This window comes from Ambystoma mexicanum, chromosome 3p, assembly GCF_040938575.1.
Source record: "Ambystoma mexicanum isolate Mex_15411 chromosome 3p, UKY_AmexF1_1, whole genome shotgun sequence".
In the NCBI taxonomy this organism is placed as follows: Eukaryota; Metazoa; Chordata; class Amphibia; order Caudata; family Ambystomatidae; genus Ambystoma; species Ambystoma mexicanum.
In genome coordinates, this window is record NC_090925.1 from 599,934,650 (window position 1) to 599,954,319 (window position 19,670).

At 46.6% G+C, this 19,670-nt stretch overlaps 1 protein-coding gene across 1 annotated transcript in view; it reads right to left on the reverse strand.

The window, feature by feature from the left end:
- The window catches only part of KCNS1 (potassium voltage-gated channel modifier subfamily S member 1), a 501,402-nt gene extending 482,138 nt beyond the window's left edge, over positions 1-19,264 (reverse strand). The window contains exon 1 of the mRNA XM_069651358.1: positions 19,120-19,264. The gene's annotated coding sequence lies outside the window, so the exon portion shown is untranslated. The remainder of the gene's footprint in view (positions 1-19,119) is intronic.
- Between the last annotated feature and the right edge of the window lie 406 nt (positions 19,265-19,670).

The window sequence follows — 19,670 nt, forward strand, 5'->3', positions numbered from 1 at the left end:
CTTTTTAAAAGACATCACATTCCACTGCTCTTTACTGCTTATGATCAGGGTAGCGTCTCTTCCTGAGTGCTTGTGCGCCCTGCAACGGTAATTACGATGACCTACAAACACGTTGCTCAAAACCGGTCTCCTTATGGTAGCCCCTATCCTTAAATACCATTTGGTTTGGCAATGGGTCTCCAAGTGCTGCATAGCCTCAATATCACTTGTCCTTCCCATTTTGCCTACTGGGGCCCGATCCCTCCTGATTGCTGAGAACTAAGGGGGTTGATGAGGAAGTGATGGCCTGTGACTCGCCCCAGGCAACAAGGAGGCATATCCCCTATGGTGGAGCTCGTTGTGTTGGCCACCCCATCCTGTCGAGGCCTGAAGTGGGTGCTTTGGGTAGAAAGGCTGGAAATGTTCGTCAGAGCCACAAGAGAAGATGATGATGATTCAGCGAAGACACAATTGCGGCTGGATATGGCAGCAGCAACAGTATGCAAGATCTTTCAAATCTGTCTCCTACGGACAACTAGTACCAGGCCGCCAAGGTGGCCCTGGAGAACTACTTCATTCCCATGGTCAATGTCGACTATGAATGTTTTCTCCTGAGAAAGGCTAAACATAAGGAAGGGGAGAAGTAGAACCCTTGTAATGCCCCATTTTGAAAATTGCCATTTACCTGCAAACGAATTAATGGGGGATATGAAGTACGAGTGCAGGTCTTGGAGGTCTGCTACTCCGTGAAATTGCATACGCAGATACACTGGGAGCCAGAAATATCCCCGAAGAGGATAGTGGACCTCAGACATTCCCATAAACTGACCACGGAGAGGTCAATCTGAATGGACACACCATTGGAGTCAATGCAGCTAGAAGAAGTGAATGCCATAGGAAAAGCAAAGTCCAGAACCACTTACTGACTGACCACACCAGACCCAGACCCACTGGGCAGTTGCAACTAATGTGGAGGCACAACATGTCTTGCGTGGTCATGCCAAGCAAGGGGTCAAACATGCTGAAGTCATGGGAAACCTAACCATTTCACCCGGATGTGTAGATCACAATAACGACCCAATGGCAAGCAAAATGTGGCATGTCGGGGGGGGGGGGGAGGAGAAGGAGAAGGAGAAGGAGAAGGAGGAGAAGAAGGAGAAGCTGCAGACATCCATGATGCATGGTGGTGATCCAAGGTTGCGATCCACCGGTACTCAGACTGCGCTGCACCAATTAATGTCACGGCACTATCTAATGTCTAGCTACAACGAAAAGCCAAACAACTATACCATGTGAATTTCAAAATATTCACGTTTGGTTGATCCAAGCCTATCCCAATGGAAGGAACATTTGCATCAGAAGTTCGCCATGGCCAGAAATGGATAAGCGCAAGTTTCTATGTCATCGGCATAGGTGAGGACACTACTAGGGTGTCAAGTGGCAGAGCCACTGGAGGGCGTAGACTTCACATTTGGAGTGCATTTCGAGGAAGTGGCCAGTCTGATAAATTAGCATGAATAATTGTTTCAAGGAAACAGTATCTAAAGGGACAGCTTCATATTGACGAAATAATACAACCAGGGGCATTCATCCACAGAAGAGTACCATTTCATCTCAGAGGAAAAGTGGAACGATAATTGGAGAAGTTGGTACATTATTGAAAAAGTGAAAGGTTCCACTCGATGGGCCTCTCCCATTGTGATCAGAACTAAGCCGAAAGAGCCTGGATCTGGTCGCATCTGTGCAAACATGTACCTCCCAAATGAGGTGATAAGAAGGGAAAGGCACCTGACCGTCCACTTTGGTGATGGGTCTACAGAGCTCCAGGGAGCGGTATTCTGTTCGAATGTAACTTGAGCACTGGATAACATCAGGTGGTCCACCACCCTGCATGATAGATCATGACATTTACCACCCACCAGGGTCTCTGCCAGTGTAAGAGACTGAGCTGTTGGAAGTCTTTTGCACCTGGGGTTTTCCAGCACACCATTAGAAGTGTGATAGCCGGGCTTCCGAGGTTGCTCAATAGAAGTGATGAGATTTTGGTGTACACCTCCACTGAGGCAGAACCAATTGAACGTCTGGCCAATCTAGTGACAAGGTAAAAAAAACATGGTTAACCGTTCATGAGCCAAAGTGTGAATTCCCAGAGAAGAAAATGCTCAGTGAAACGATCACTGAACCTGGAGAAGCCAATTGTGTAGTTAATACTATTTCAAAAAAGGTACAGACATTCAATATGTATAAATTATCACGAAAAAATACAACTGTTCCTGGGATTTCTGTATAGTGACAATCTTCTTTTTCATTTTCAGTTAATTTCGTGCAGAAGCCCTGGCCTTCAGCGCTGGCTCTGATGCTGCCTGGAAATTGAAAAAAGGCGAATTCCTCTGCACAAGGTTGGAATTCTTTGGGTATATGGTCCAGGCAGCAGGCCTACCACCTTATCCTCAGAAACTGTGAGACATTTGGAAAACGCCTCTGAAGGTGGTTCATACAAAATGTGGTCACCCCATCGGAACCATTGCACAACCTGATTCGACCTGGGAATTAACTGCGCTCGAGGAAACAGCATTTTAAAAGATCAAGAGGGCATCGATGGAATATGCCACAATGACATCCTTTGACCCTACTCGCTAGTCAGAAATACTAATGAACGCAAACCCGTTTGGATTGGGTACTGTTCTCGTCCAAAATGATAAAATGGTTATATACAATACCAACAGATTGAGCGGGAGGCTCTCCCTGCTGGCACTATTACATTTACATAGATGGCAAACCACTTGCACTTGCTGTGGTGTCCGTTCACAAACCACTGATTTTCATAATGCCTGGGTCCATGCTATGACCTTCTGCCCAAATTGAAAAATAGTTTTTGGAACTTCAGGAGTATATTACAACTCTCACATTGAGGCTGGGAAGTGATAACCCAGTGGATTATCTCACGCTATCCCAGAGACAAGATCACAAGACACAGAGGAATTGACTGCCGATTAACATATGCCTGGTTGCAGGTGAGTGAAGCTGCCATTCCTAAATTAAGGACCTTGCAGGAGCTGGGGACTGTTTCAAGGGCTCCATGTCATTTCATCGCGGGATGTTTTTTCGTAGGGTTTTTTTACCGTGATTTTTTTAATGAAAAAACCCATCGAATTTGTTTAAAATTATTTTTGGGGGGTTCCCCCCTAACCCCCCCATTTTCTTTCATTTGTATTGATTCACAAACACACACACCCCATATATATAATTTACTAACCCCCCTCAAAAAATGTAATCATTTAAAAAAAAAATAATAAAAATAAAATAAAGAATCGCAGTAAAAAACCCTGTGAAAAAACATCCTGCGTGAAAGGTCGTCATACCGTTTCAAGATAGTCCAGTCGGCTGTTAGAGGGGGAGGGTGGCAGAATTTTTGCTTTAATTGGATCACCACATGGCCAAAGCCGTACTGCACAGCCTACGTAAAGTGCAACATGAAATATCGACATCGGCAAAAGTACACATAATGGTTCCATCGACCCGAGTTCCAAATTTGCAGGAGCTGGCTCATAAAGGGCATGAGGGGTACACAAAGACAAAGGCGAGGTAGAGAGAGTAGGCTAGAAGCCCAGGTGGATAAGTGGATACAGAGATTTGCGTAGCCGCTGCACCAGGGATAAGCCCTCCTCCGATCCAATCTCTTCCAGGGATTAAGAATCCATGTACACATTTCAGTATGTATTTTGACACAATCAACACAGACAGGCACTTTCTGGTAAATACGGATCACACTATCCAGAGGTTGATTTTATTTGCTGTACTTTCGGTTCTTGAGAAAGTATTTGCCACACATGTCCTACCAGAGGAGATCACGTCTGACAGCAGTCCCTATTTTTTAAGGTAGAGAGTTCCAAGAGTTCATGACATCACTCAACATGAGGCGCTGGCGCATAATACCAGTGTGGCCCGAGCTAATGGGGAATAAAGTGTTTAGAATAGCAAGAGGTGAGGGGAACTGTTCCCACAAGTCATTGCATCAATTTCTCAGCGAATAGCGAATTACCTCCCAGCCCCCACACGTCTTCAGGAGTGTCCTCTGCAGAGGTTCTGATTGGGAGATGTCTGAGAGCATCACTGCCATAGCACCCAGCAAGGGAGTTTGGGACCATTGAGAATGGGGTGGTCAGGAACAAACAACTACATCCAAACGTCAAGGCAAGTGTCAGGTGACACATGATTACCCTTGCGTTGAGGAGAGGTGAAAGAGTAGTGGTCAGGAACAGAAAACCTGCTAATAAGCTACATTTATTGTTTGAGCCTCAACCCTGGAATGTCACAGAGGTAAAAGATTCTATGGTAACAGTAATTCTCGTCCTGTGCAGGCCTGTGGGTGAGGGCGGAGGGGGGGGGGAGGTCGGGAGGCTTCGAGTCCAAAGAAAATACACAAACCCAGCTTCTGGCACTCTCTGCGCGAGTAACCCAGAAGCCATCCGTGTGCACCCTTTTAATATCCACGTCCCTCCCATGTGCAGTGACGTGGCGTAAACATAACATCCCTCTCCTTTTACCATGAGCCTACATTACGGATAACATTTACTCTGTCTTGTAGATAATAAATAGTCTTTCTCCTAACAAAACTAGTCTCTTAACTTACCTGGGAGGCTGGGTGCCGTCGTCAGGTGGTACCTGCTGTGTTGCCGGCCTGGCCTCTCGGAGGGGCTGCTCTTCGCCGGATCATCTTCAGCAATTGACATCAGTAATTCCGCTGCATTGTCTTGCACCTTGGGGCTGGGTGTCTCTTCTTCCTGTTCCGGCTGTTGTCGGTTGTCCCTCAGAGTTTCTTCTCCCCTTTCCTCTGTCTGCTCATTGGTTTCTCTCCACATCTGCTCGGGGATCCACTTGAACCAAGAGGTGTTCCTCGCTATTGTCTTGTTGCTTTGCCGGGCTGTGATTAGGGTTCCTTTGCGTCATACCATTGTCCAGGAGATGGTATCAAAAGGACTTGTCAGCATGGAGTGGTTTGAGTTCTGGAAGACCAAGTGGTCACCGGCCTTGTAGGGTGGCTCTTTGGCATGCCTCTTGCTGCTCGTGTGTTCATTGCCTTTAACTCTCTTGGACTGTGTGCGGTGCCTGCCTGTGCCTTTTGTTTTCTTGCTCTGGTAGTACGGTATAAATGAGTTTAACATTGTTCCATACATGAGGTCAGCCGGGGGGTGTTGGTTGATGTGTGTGGTGTTAGTCGTTTTTTTCTCAGAAACTTGTACAACCCGAACTTCTCGGGAAGGTCTTGCGGCTTTGCAATACAAAGGATCTTATTTAGCATCCGCATACATCGTTGAGCGTCCCCATTTGCCTGTGGCCACCCAGGGGTGATGTGGTGATGACAGATGTGGAGGTCCTATAAGTAGTTAGTGAATTCTCTTCCCTGGAAGGGTGGCCCATTGTCACTCTTTAGATATTGGGGTAGCCCATGTGTGGCAAACATCTTCTCAAACGTGGGCAACACAACTTCTGCAGCTGTTGATGAGACCACTCCACTTCTGGGTAGCGGGAGTAGTCATTGATCGCCACTAGTAAGTATGTCCCTTCTTGTACGGTGCAAAAATCGATACTTATTGCTTCCCACCATGATGTTCCTCTTGGGGCTCAATGGATAAGTTCTGGCCTGGGGGTGCTCCCATAGTTTGGCATGGGAAGCATGAAGTATGAGGCTTTCTACTCTCGCATCCAGCTGTGGGAACTACACTCTGCACAAGAATGATGATTTTGTTCTGTAAACTGTTTGGGATGATGATGCGTGCTCCTCTAAGAATTAAATTGTCTCTTTTAATTGACAGTTCATGCCAAACTGTGAACAGGCCTGAAAGGAAGTCTCTGGCTGCCACTGTGCGGTTGTTCTGTAAAAATGAATTCCACTCTCCTGCCAGGATAGCATTCTTTATTAAGTCCCAACACTGGTCTGTTCTGGTTGCCTCAGTAATGTCTGCGATACTGACTGCTTTTGGCACCATGGTATGGACGATTTTACTGATAAGATCTCCCATCTCTGTTGCCTCCACAATCTCTGTTGCCGTCACTAAGTGGGGGGTGTCTCGATGGAAAGTCTGCTGGGTTCTCCGCTCCTACCTGGTACAAGAGGTCAAATTCGTACTGCTGCAGGTGTAGTAGTCACATTTAAATCCGTGTAGCAGGGTGTCGCGCTGACCGTGTAAAGATTGGGACTTGTGATCCATGTAGGCCCTGAACCTCTGTCCATAGAGGTATAGGTGGAAATGCTGGCATCCTAACAGGACTGTGGTCACCTCTTTCTCAATGTGGGAGTATCTCTACTCTGTGGGCGTCAGTGCTCTGGAGGAGTACGCAATGGGTCCTACATTGCCAGTGGGGGACTTTTGTACTAGGATTGCTCCCAGTCCGACTGGGCTGGCAGCTACATATAATTCAGTTTGTAGGCTGAAGTCTTAATATGCCAGTTGTTTCTCTGGACAGTGATTCTTTGATGCATTGAAATGCGTCCTGACAGCCGCTGCTCTACTGCGATCTTGTCACTTCCCTCCATGGTTCTGATATTGTTTCCAGAAGATTGATTAATCTGCCACATTGGGTCACCATGTCTAAAAAGCTTTGAACCTCTGTGGGTGGGGGTGAGGCTCCTTTATTATATGCGACCTTGAGGGGGTCTGCCGATACCCATGTGCTGTTGAACACATTATCGAAAAATTTCTGTTTGTCTTTCAGAAACTCATATTTTTCTTTGTGGATGGTGAGGCCGGCCTCATCTAGCCGGTCAAGGACTGCTGCTAACCTGGAGAGGTGTTCCGTTTTGTTTTCCGTGTAGACTAGAATGTCATTGCTTACATTTAGCACACGCAGGAGGCATTGTAAGGCTGTTTGGATTGTCTCTTGAAAAACTTCCACGGTCGAGGATATCCCAAAGTTCAAGCTTTTGTATCTCTGTAGTCCCAGGTGTGTCGAGAAGGTGGTGTTGTATCTCGACTCCCTGTATACCTTCAATTGGTGGTATCCCACGTTGCGGTCCAGCTTCGAGAAGATCTTAGACCCTGTGTGGTCTGCCATGATTTTGTCCTGGGTGGGGTGACTTGTCTTTCACGGATGATGGCTGCATTGGGAAGCACATGTCTATACACATGCGTACTTTCCCCAGATGCTTTGGCTGGTTTGTAACTACAAGGGGTGAGACCTAGGGAGTGGGTCCTGTCACCTTCTCGATTATGTACACCTTTTATAACTCTTGTAGTTCTTTGGCAACTAGCTCCTGCATATGGAAAGGTGTTATCCGGTGTTTCACAGCCTTAGGTTGTATGGTTGTGTCAATGTGTCGTTTTATTAGCTTCCCTTTTAGACACCCGATCCCATGAAGTATGTAAGGGTGTTTTGTCAGGCGTACTTATATTGCATCATTGTCTGTGATGTCACAGATGAATTGGATCAGACCAAGGTCCTCCGCTGAGCCCCAGTTTAGCAAGCACTCGACACCGGTATCAATGTATTTGCGTTTCCCCTCAGCTGAGCATTGTTTGGAATCGTCCTACCACAGGTAGGGGTTTCTTGCTTCTGTATGCACATAACAGGGTGTTGGTCACTTTCAGCACCGTTTGGGGTTGCATGCGCTTTAGTGCTGAGAATGGCATGACGTTCACTGAGGCCCCTGTGTTGATGGTCACAATCATGTCTTGATCATCGATTTTTGTTGTGCATCTTGGCATCCTTTTACTTGCCGGTTTTACTCCTCTCTCTAGTGTCTTCTCGTCCCCTGATTCGTCTGAGTAAGAGTCGTTCTCTGCTTCTAGTTTGAAAGCTTTGGCCTGTTTTCTTTTCTGGGTAGGCCTTTGGATTGAAGGGTGATTTGGCGTGATAGGGCCTGATGATCTGCACACTTGTGTGTAGCGGTGAAGTTGGGCACATGCCCTGTGGGTTGTTACCTGGGCTGGGCAGTTTCTCTTACTGTGGTGTTGCCCACCGTATCAACAGCAGTCATTGGGACCAGGTATCCTCAGCCGCCATGTGGGGTTGTTACTCCATTCTCTCTCGTTACCCATTTGTTGGGAGCGGTTTGTGACCATGGCAATTGTGGGGGTTGGGGTGAGCTTGAGCTATGCAAAGTCGTTCATGTGGGCCGCCACGGAGAATTCTCTTTGTTGCACACATTCTAATATCCGTGCTAGCGGGATTCCTGTTTCACTCAAAATAATGCTCCTCAGTTTCTCTGAGTGAATGCCATTTATTATTTGGTGCCTTATTTCCTTGCCGTCATCCTTAAATGGACATGACAGGGCCAACCGGCGTAGTCGCATATGGTATACGTTGAGTGTTTCTGCCTCATTTTGTACTGTCGTGCAAAAGATGAAATTCTCGTAGTCCAGGTTCAAGTGTGGCATGAAGTGGTTGATTAGGGTGTCTTTTGTTGAGCAATAGTCGTCCAAGCCTCTTGCAGGTACCAATCAATGGAAGATGTGGAGTGCGTTGTCTCCTATGTTTAGTAGGAGGTGGGATCGCATTCTCCTCGGTGCTGTTACGTCCCTGCAATCCATCAGCATCTCAAATGTATTTATCCATATGGCCCATCTAGGCCCCACTGAGGATGGCTGTATATTGGTCGAAAGTTGGCGTCAAAGGTCTGGATCCACCCTGCCCTCGTGTTGGGGTGTGTGGGCGGAACGTTGGTGCTATCCTGGCTGGGCTGCTTGAGCCCGGTGTACACATTTTTACCCCTTGTGGTATGCACGGGCCTAATTAGTGGTGGTTGTCCTGGTCAGGCTTGTCTGACCTCACTTTTGTCGTGAAAGCTGGCCTTCTGTTGGTCTCTGTGTTCTCCTTTAAGTAGTTTTTTTATTTTGGGTCTTGATCCTCTGTAACTAATCGTGGTAGTGGTTTAGTTATTATTTATTTATTTAGTTTCAAAAGAAACTTTACAAAAATACAATAAAATCTCAATGCAATAAAAACACAGTCTATCAAAACACAGTATAACAAACACTGTAAATCAGATCCAAGTCAAATCAAGTCAGATCAAATCAATTATAACAGTAAAACACTAAAACAAGGACAATATATCATACAATAATAAAACCGAACATTTACCAGGGCATTAATATCAACCAAGTACCTTACCAACCTTTTCATTCAGACACCACATTAGTGCACTTTACACTATCTAAACGTTTTTTAATAATTAACCAGAAATAATAAATAGCAATATGGACTTTTTGGCTGTCTGTGTTGAGACAATAAGCCCAGAAATTATCACTCTTTATGTGTTCCAAATTGAGAAAAATTGTCCCAGCCACTTCATATGTTCTGGGCCCAATGTCCTACATTCAGTGAAAATATGTTTGGCTGTCTCTGGGCTTAGTGCATTATGACACAAACGACAGTATCTGTCTTTTTTAAAGGAGGCCCATCTGTGGACCCATTACTGTTAGTATCTGTAGCTGATTTATCCTCAGCCTTAGCCTAAATGCCTGCATGCCCCTATTTGGTCATTGTCTAAGGTGGGCTTGAGGCTGCAGATACCTATGCACAATATTTGGCATACATGCGTAACTCTCTAGAGACTCTACATGCCTTTAATTTGCCACCCAATCCCACTGTCTTAACTTTTTAGAAAAAAACCCTCTTCAGTGTAGCATAGGGTGTACCCCTGGTAAAATCAGGGAACCATCCTATGTCTTTGAACAGGTCATGGACCACCAGACCAAAACTGTTTCTAACATGTACCGGGGCAGCCAGGAAACTGAGCAGTTGACATTGAGGATTTGTATGGGTTTTGATGTATAACAACCCACGTCTTCTCAACAATTCTCCTTTAAGAGAAGTCAAACCAAATTCAAGTCTTATGTACTGAATTGTTGCAGATGGCCTGAGTCTCAACATTTGCTTCCAAAAACTGCCTTCTAGAAGGTCTAACCATGATAAATAAGCCATGACCAGGGCTTCCAATCCATAGAGTATTGTTGGGCTAAAGATTTGTTTTTACAGGGCAATGATTCCCTCCAATGAATACCCTGCTGTATTCCTTGCAAATTTCGAAATAGAATGGATCATCCTATGGGCTGTAACCTTTTTTCTGACCATGATACTCTTATAAAATGTTGTGCTATCGATATCTAACCCCAGATATGTATACACCTCAACGTAATCAATTATTCCCAGGTCACACTTAAGTATAGGTCTCTTCACCTTCTTAGCTGAGACAGCCAAAATGTTGGTCTTATCCATATGTATGGTCAAATTGTTTAAATATGCATATTTACAGAGTACCATGAACATTGCCTGATACCCAAGAAGGTGTAATTTAAGAGAACCAAATTGTTGCCATACAATAGGCAGGGCAGGGGACTACCCCCTACCCTGGGACAACAACCCACCTCTGTGTGGAGCCAGTCTGGGACATCGGCCATATACAAGTTATACAGGGTCGGTGCCAGGGTGCAGCCTGTTTAACTCCTTTCCAATTTTCAACCATCTCAGTAATAACCCCATCGTCCGTAAGTCAGACTGATGCCTTGGTAGATAAGCGATATCCCTGTAGTACACTAAGAAGCCACGCAGGACAACCGGATTTGATACATTTTGCCCAGAGTCTGGGCCGATCAACCGTGTCGAACGCGGCTTTAAAATCAACAAAAATGATGTACAAAGTCTGGGTACTGGATTCGAGGGTACCATGTATGAGGAGATCCAATACCCTGAGGTTGCACCTGAACCAGCCCGAAAGCCAGTTTGAGTAAAATGCAGGATCTTAGATTCCTCAATATTCAAAGCAACCAATATAAATGATGCAAAGATCTTCTCCTTTACATCTAATAATGACAATAGTCTATAGTTCCCGGGGAGCATCCTGTCGCCCTTTTGTAATCCGGTAAGAGAACCGCATTATGCCATGTGTCTGGTATATGCTGATGTTGGCATGCCTTTTCAAATAGAGCTCGTAAAACGGGGGCCCACTGGTCCGGGTTCCTCTTAAGAACAATGTTAGCCAACCCATTAGGACCGGGGGCTCTCGAACTATTCAACTTAAGAATTACTTCTTTCAAGGACTCTATGGTGAAGTACAGTGGCCACCCCCCCTCCACAATAGCAGGCAGAATATTTTGTAGTGGGTCCCCAACTCAATTTTTTTAATAGGTTACCCAGGTTTGCCCTTGTATAGGGTTAACTGTGTGTTTTCTAACATCACCCTTGGCTTTTGACAGTACCGACCATACTGAGCGGGTACACTTTCCCCTTAATAATGTAATCATATGTTGCCATTCAGCATTCTGGATGGAATATTTCCATCATCTAAGCCAACCCTGGTAGGATCTACGGAGGTCTTTACAATGGTTCGCCGTCTCTTCACATTTTACCTCCCTTTAATGCCAGATGGATTTGTCGATGCAAAGATCTTTTTTTATCCCGAATGTTTTTATCGTAGCAATGGGTATATTTATTACAAACCGCCACACCCCGTAATGCCACCATACCCACTGTACTAGTGAGATGTTGGATCCTTTTTTCAATCTCACACTCCTTCATGCAATCTATATTGCTTATCAACGCACTTGCGGAATAATCAAGAATACCATCTAGTTTAAAGTATTTGCAGTCCACCTTATTGTATTACCTGCGTGGTTTACTTCCACATTTTTGACTCCACACCTTTCCCTCTCTTGTATAGAAATGTCCATATCCAGTATTACTGGATCATGATCACTATGTTCCATACCATATACTGTAAAAGATTGTACCCGTTGTAGGCATGCGTTGTTCCCGAAGAGGTAATCCAGAGTTGCCACTCCGTTATTACCTCTCCAAGTATATGCCCCCTGGTATATTCCCTGTTGTTCTATCATTCAACATCCATATATCCTATAGGGCAAAAAAATAAATCCATTTCCTACCTTTACTATTTGCTAAAATTTGATGCATATTGCTTTTAGCCTGGACATTTCCATACGTAGGTCTTGGCAATACACCGGGCATTCAAATCCCCTCCTACAACTATTACGTGCTTCTCATCCTCCTCCACCTTAGTGAGAATATCCTCCAAGCTATTATGGATCTCATCCGCCCCTTTTGGGCCTGGAGGGCATAGACATTAATTATCAACAGTTCCCAGTCTGGAATTCCCTCCTGGTATACAACCACTGCCATTATATTACTGTCTGCTGTAGCTAATGGTACTTGCATAGAGCAGAAACTGTTCCTTACTGCTACAATTAGGCCCCCAAAGGGTCTACCTCGTACCCCCTTGTTGGCCAATACCTGATGGATATGAAAGCCATCGATCACCAAAGGACAATCTAACCATGTTTCCTGTAGCATAAAAACATCCGAAGTTACTAGCCAAGGAAGTGACCCAGAATTATTCACCAGATGTCTATACCCCTGTGTATTCCAGCTCACTAATCTCAATGGTCAGACAATGTTTCTCTTATTCACATATGTACTTGTGGGCATCAGTGTTTCCTATGATAATGCTGCATAGTTTAAGGCATTCTGAGATTTACTCAGATTGGGCCCTGAATATGCCTGTGTAATTCCAGGCATATCGCCCGCCTTAACCAAATGCTCTGGTCCATAAACACCCCGATTCATCCCTACTTTTGTCAGGTAGGTGTCTCCATACCCTTGCACCCAAGCAATTCCTCAGCATTTCGCCACAATAGGTCGGACGCAATTTTATTTGAAAACTTCAATATTGCCCAGTTTTTTGAGCTATCAGCCCTTGGCAGCAGTACTTGTGCCAAATCATTGGATGAAATTAACGAAATCCATGGTATCCTAGCCCAAATTTGAAAAAGTATAGATCTATTCAGAAAGGGGATTTCATCCAATCTAACCAGGAACTCTGAAGACTGTTTACTGTCCCCTTTAGACTTATGGATATCTATTTTGTTATCACACACATCCTTCGGCTCTCTGCACACCGAGAGCTTCAAACCTGCAATACATGGGCATTATCATGTGTGGTTTAGGCAACTCTGCAGTGCGCGCAGACGGCCGGGTGTGCTGCCGTTCCTTCCCGTGAGCGTGGCTCGTCACTGGTGTTGCGCTGGGCCAATCCTGGTGTTGGGGCTGCGCTGCCTGACAGTCATGCTCGCCCTGTGCAGGCCTCGGGGCCAGGAGCGTTCGAGGCCAAAGAAAAGACGCGGGCCCACTGTGTGTTGCTTCAGTAATACAGGCTGGCGTGTCGAAGAATAGCACTGAAATGTGAATGGCTGTGATATTTTCTCTTTTGATTCAGGGTGAAAAGATGTTTTGTTTATTTGTATCATACAGGAGGGGCGTTATGACGTAACACGTGTGTTTGTATGCATGGTGATGCATTTAACATCAGCACGCACAGTAAATACATAGGTTGGGTCGTGCCAAGGGCGCCCCAGTTCTGGCACGGGCGTGTGCTATTGCTAGGCCATCACTAACCCCAGAGCTTCTCTGGCAATTTTGCTTTCTGTTTTCATTTGGGCGTTTGTTATGTTTTAGTTGAAAATGTAATTATTTCTTGATATATTGGTTTTTAATGCTACGTTTGCACAAAACCTCTCTTTGGAGTGCAGGGTTACAGTGACAGTGATTTTATAACTTTAAAGATGTCCGCTTTTTATAGAGGCTTGTGTCTCATTCCTGGCGCTTTTAAGCGCTTTGATAGCGCTGTAGCTGGATGTATTTCCCAACTCATTGGTGGATTTCTCGGAATGTTGACGGAATGAGTCAGCCATGTTGGGATGTTGAGATTTGAATCTTTATCTGCAGGTTGGGCTAAGATCTTTGCGCAGTGGAGTGGGGAGGGGCTATTAAATGGAGCCTCATTTTACCGGATATGTGAAAACTACATAAATAAGAAAGGGTTGTACAGTAAAAATCCCTAAAATTCACTTCCGGTTTGCATAATTTCATTTAGTGTACGAATACGCATTGAACCACGCGCAGTGCAACTATTCTTACGCAGGTCTTGGATACTTTTTATTGTAGGGCAGTGGTCTCTAAACAGTGCGGCTGCCCCCCAGCCCCCCGGTGGCCCCAATAGGTCTGTGGGGGAAAGGGAGATTGGAGGGCACGAGCCTTTTCCAAAAGGGTGTACGGTGACGGATTTTAATAGCAAATATAAGCAGAAATTACATCTAGAGGGGCCCAGCAGCAATATTTTTACTCAAATGGGGAGCGCAGCAAAAACGTTTTTACTCAAGAGGGGCTCGCCTTAAAAATGTTTGCATACCACTGTTGTGGGGGTATGGGGTAATTGGGGGTTCTTTGGTGACATGGCCAATCACTTTCTTTGGGCTGCGGCGAAGATTTTTCTAAATTCACTGAAGTATTAGGCAGCAGCTAAGGTCATGATCTTTTGGTAAACTTGAGTCTTTTGGTAGCACCTCGTGATTGTAAGGCAAAAGTTGTGTCATCACATTTGTGCATCCTCATCTCTGTTCAACAATGCAATTCTGTATTCCATCCAGGCAGTGTGAACATAGGACAAATTCACATCTCAGCCTTTCACAACCACTTGGAAGGTGAGAACAGGCCTGAATTGCGAAAGTAAAATCTTGTGACCTTTGGCCCCTGAATGCCTCCAACCATGACATCACACAAGTGGATACAATTGTGCTAGGCATACAATGAGTACATTGCCATCAAAACCTCATTCAGAAAAACATCTTAGATGTCAAGGGCTACACAAATACTCGGTTCTGCAGAGAGTACTAGCAAAGAACACAAATCCCATAATAAAGCTACCAGACAGACTACAAATCCACACATAAACAAAAATGTTACCCCACAAAAAAAAGCAGAAAGCGTATGATTGTATCTTCATTTTCCACATCTTGAATTGAAAACTATAACTACCACACTGCAAAGTAAGTTGTGCCTGAAAACTGCTATTTTTTGTACCTCTGCACCTTCAGGACATCAAGGCCACCCAACAAAAGAAACTATGCAACAAAGTCACTTGCCTGGAGTCATTGTTTGCCACAGACCTGGCATCATGCATGTTGTTACGAAGATTTGAATTTACACAAAAAACAAATGATTTTATTGCTCTTCAAGAAAGCAGATAGTTTAAAATGAAACATTTGGTTCGTCCCTCTCCATTTAATTGCACTGGGAAAAGACACAGGTGTCGTAGGTAAATGGATCTACATGTGTGATTTCATATGAAAAGGCTCCATCGCAGTTCAAATGCTTAAAGTTTCACACAAAACAAACGGCAGTGAGGACAGCAAACATGTTAGGTGTTGGGGCAGTGGTGTCCCTGAACGTTCAATTAGCCTGATGGTGATAGGTGCACACAGTCATCGCATACGTGTTATGGAGGGTGATCTGCTCCAAAAGCCAATCGTCTCGTATTTTTCGGGACTTTTCCCGCGTCCCGAAGAGGATGAGTGCAGGACGTGGGACAAAGCACATCACAACGGGCCGTGGCCTGATCAAAGCCCGTTCAGCCCTCCTCAGGCTTTCCTGTGAAAGTTGAAGCTTGGGCAGAGGAGCGGCTCCCCGAGGGGGTCTGTGCAGCCTCTTAGCACGCTGCTCTGTGTCAACGTAGCATTTCAATGAGATCCATTAGGCACCGATGGGAGGCAGGCGGACTATTAGCAGGGACTTTGGCCCTTCAATGCGAATGGGGTGATGCGAACTGGGATGGGTGCATAATGCAGCGAGAAATAATACTAGGGTTTTATTGTGGCTCCCATTACTCTGCTTGGCACTACTGTGACCTCCCAGGAAGAAAGGGAAAATAACGCTAAAGCCACAGTGATTTGGATCAACATGTATCTATCACTATGACAATTTATAAAGTGTGAGGAGACGTATTATGTCATTGGCCTCAATACATATTTATATCAACTATATCTGGGAAGATATGCGGTCAACTGCTTACATTGCCCAGATCGCTTTTTCCCCCAAGTGTGTGATCCTGGGCAAATCATTTAATCTCACTGTGTGTTATCTGGAATTGACTCTGTTCACAGCCGGTGCTATAATATTATGTTATATTATATTCCATTGAGAAAACATTCCTCAATGTTCAATGAGTATGGAGTTGCTTTTTATATAATAATAATAGTGCCATTCATGTACTTCTCGCCGCAACGTTATTTGCCACTCACTTTCCTCATGGCAACTTCTGGTGACTTCCCGTGGTGCCCTCCCCCCACCCCCCCAGTATCAAAGTCTGATGATGCTTCTTGCAGTGCCCTTCACGTGAAGTCACTTATGTTGCTGTTATTGCCTAGGCACATTAGGACGTTTGCGTGTATATTGCCCCAAAGGGCCTGGGCAGAGCTCTTACACATGGGCGTCCTGCATGTAGAATGGCCCTAAAGTTGTGTGACTTTTTTTGTGCTGTGTATGGTTTACAATGCCATCTGCCGCTGATGCGCTATCGCGTCTAAAGTGTCCTGCAAAGCCATTTTGTAAAGTTGCCCACCCTACTTGTGAGCTGAGAGGTATATCTGAACCCTCCTGAAAACGGTACCTCCTCCTTCCCATCGTGGCCTCTGGGTGAGGCTCGCTGCACAGGCACGCCAGGGTGAGGGGAATGCTAGCAAGCTATCCGTAATAAAGAGACTGAGAAAAGTGCGGTGTCATGCAAAGGGGCCGTGAACACGTCAAGGTCACTCACTGGATAGATACAAATGCCCAAGAGGGGATCGAGTGACGCCTCGCTCTGAAGCAGGCAGTGTGGCGGCCACCGGCCATTTTGAAAAAACGAAATGGCCGAAGTGTCTGCTTTTATTAGCTGGTGAAATGCTTTCAAACAGTACACAATATAGGAATCATATGAGCGCCCCTTGCAATGCCCAGCTCTTTCCCCCGTTACTTCACAGCCGTGTGCAGCATGTATAGCATGTTGGATTGCTAGCGGTTTGCTGTACCGTTGAGCTATATACATACAACATAATATAGGTACTACGCACGCAAAGTGTGACCTTCAGTGCCATGCCACAACCGTTTACTGTGCACTCTCGGCAAGTTGTGGTCAATCCTGTGATGTTTGCTGTATTTGAGCACACAGACTCCATAGCGCCCTGTTGCCCAATGCCTCATTACGACTTTGGAGGTCTGGTCCGGGTTCCCAGAATGGGGAAATACCGGGCCATTCCGAGTGTGTAGGCCCCGGTATTTCCTCCTTCAGGGACCCCGGGCTCGGTCCTTCCCCATTCCCATTCGAGCCCCCATAGGGCTCAATGGGAATGGGGAGGGAGCTAACAACGGGCCCATTACAAGAGCGCCCGTTGTTAGCTCCCTGGTGCCCTCGCGGGACCCGCTATGGACATCTGGATAAACCAGACGTCCAGAGCGGGTCCCGCGAGGGGACCTCGTAATATTGCGGAATGAGTTTAATGGCGCTGGCGCCGTTAAACCCATTCCGCAATAGTTATAATGGCCCTCATTACGAGGTTGGAGGTAACCATGCCGCAATTAGCGGCATGGTTGCCTCCTTACCGCATACAGGGCCCGGGTTCCTCAAATGAGGAATTACTGGGCCATCCCAACCTTGGAGGACCCGGTAATTCCTCCTCCGAGGAACCCGGACCATCCCCATTCCCATTCAGCCCCCATAGGGCTCACTGGGAATGGGGAAGGAGCCAACATCGGGCCCGTTGTTAGCTCCCTGGTCTCCTCGCGGGACCCGGTAAGGACACCTAGTTTTACCAGGCGCCCTTTGCGGGTCCCGCGAGGAGACCTCATAATAGGACGGAATGGGTTTACCAGCTCTGGCACCATTACTGGTGCCGGTAAACCCATTCCGCCAACCTCGTAATGAGGGCCAATGTGTGCTAGCATGCAGGACCTCATTGTTTGATACATGTATTATTCTTCCAACGTCCCTTGAAGAATTCGAAGGGCAGCATGCACTGCTTATTTTATGCCTGTGCTTGCTAGGGCTCAACCCCGGCACTTATTTCTGAACCCCCGGCACTTATTTCCGAACCCCCGGCACTTATTTCCGAACCCCCGGCACTTATTTCTCAACCCCCGGCACTTATTTCTCAACCCCCGGCACTTATTTCTCAACGCCCAGCACTTATTTCTCAACCCCCAGCACTTATTTCTGCCCCCCCCTCCCCCCCCCCCCCCCCCCGGCTTGCTATGTTGTGATGTTTTGGCGACTTCATCATTCTATCTGTCAGTCACAGCAATCTAACAATCAACAGTGAGCACTGGGCAGGGTCTCCGCACCCTGGGCTGGCTCGTTGTGATTCACGAACCTGAGGAGCCAGGTTGGCAGGGCTATTTATCCAGTTTCATGAATAACAATGAGTTGGAAGGCGACAAGGCTGGGCACTGATGCTCCACTCAAGCCTGCATGATGGATTGCCCAGTCACTAGCCGGCAGCCCCAAGGCAGGGGAAAGGGCAGTCAATAAAGCCAATATCCAAGACGAGTACCCGCCATGAGTGCCATGCTGTATAAGAAGATCGTGTTGCACTGCTTGAAGGGCAGGTTCAGCACAGTAGTGATTTTACCCGCAGGACAGATGGTGAACATGTTCCACTTGCCACCAAGAGGCTCAGAGGAATTAAGCACTGGCAGCACGTCACCACAAAACACACTCGCGTAAACAATCAACATATTACATACGATGTAAAGTCCTTTTAAAAAAACTCACCTGTCCATTTGGGAGACCTCTCCAGACTTTAGGCTTCACATGATTGCAGAAAGGTATGCAGATTATGAACGCGCAGTTCATAGCGTCAAACGACATCTTTTCTGGAAAGCGCTGGATACACGGTATAAGAGGGTGTGCAGTTGTGAAGACACAACTCGTGTTTATTGAGGTACGGCTGCTAACCCAACCCGAAAACGGCCTCGCATAATACGGACTCGTGTCCATTCCCGTAATCTCCCAAAGTTCACGCAAAGTTTTCCGTTGTTTTAAGTTACCCCGTCCTAACACAAGCACAGTATCCGGGTGTAAAAAGGCAGCGTTTCTCGGCGCTAGCCTACGAGAGCTGGGGCTCCGCCTGCTAGTCTGCGCTGCCCTGTAGTTGCCTGGTCCCGGCCTGAAGTCGTCGCGCACAGCTTCCCCGCTCCGCTTCTCGTCTCCCCCCGCCACAGTTCAAGCCCTCCACCCCCCAGGATGCCACCCCCGCCCTCCAGCAACCCCCGCGGCTCCGCGCAGTCTAGTGCAGCGCCCTGGGAATGAAAGCTTACCTGCCAGCAGCGGGAGCCCGAGGCGTCTGGCAGCCAGGCGCGGTGCCTGGGAACTTCTGCGCACTGCTGGGTGCTGTGCTGGCTGAGGGCCGCCCGGCCGCCTTAAAGGCACAGCCCAGCCTCGCCATGTACGGCAGGGGAGCCCGAGAGGCTCCGATGTTTCACGGGCTGCCTGTAGCTGCAAAATAAACCGGCACTCCGAGTCGGCCATTCCGCTCGCTGCAAATTAAACGGGCCCGTTCCAATCCCCCCTCAGCACCCCCACTTCTACTTTTTGGCACTATTAAGGGCTGGGACTTCTCAAAGCTTGAGGGGAATAATACCTCAGTAACGTGGCTAGGATTGGGCTGCCAACCGTCACCATTTCTTCGTCCTGTTCACACCTGGGGAAAGATTAGAGAACCTTTGCCTCGGTGCAAGTGCACGTTTGCACCGTATTAGCACTAGGGTGGACAAATCCATTGAAAGTGTTTTTTTTCCACTAGGGTAATTTTTGCCCTAGTGCCTAGAACATGAACGCAAGTGTTTTTGCAAATGGCCCCAATGTTTTT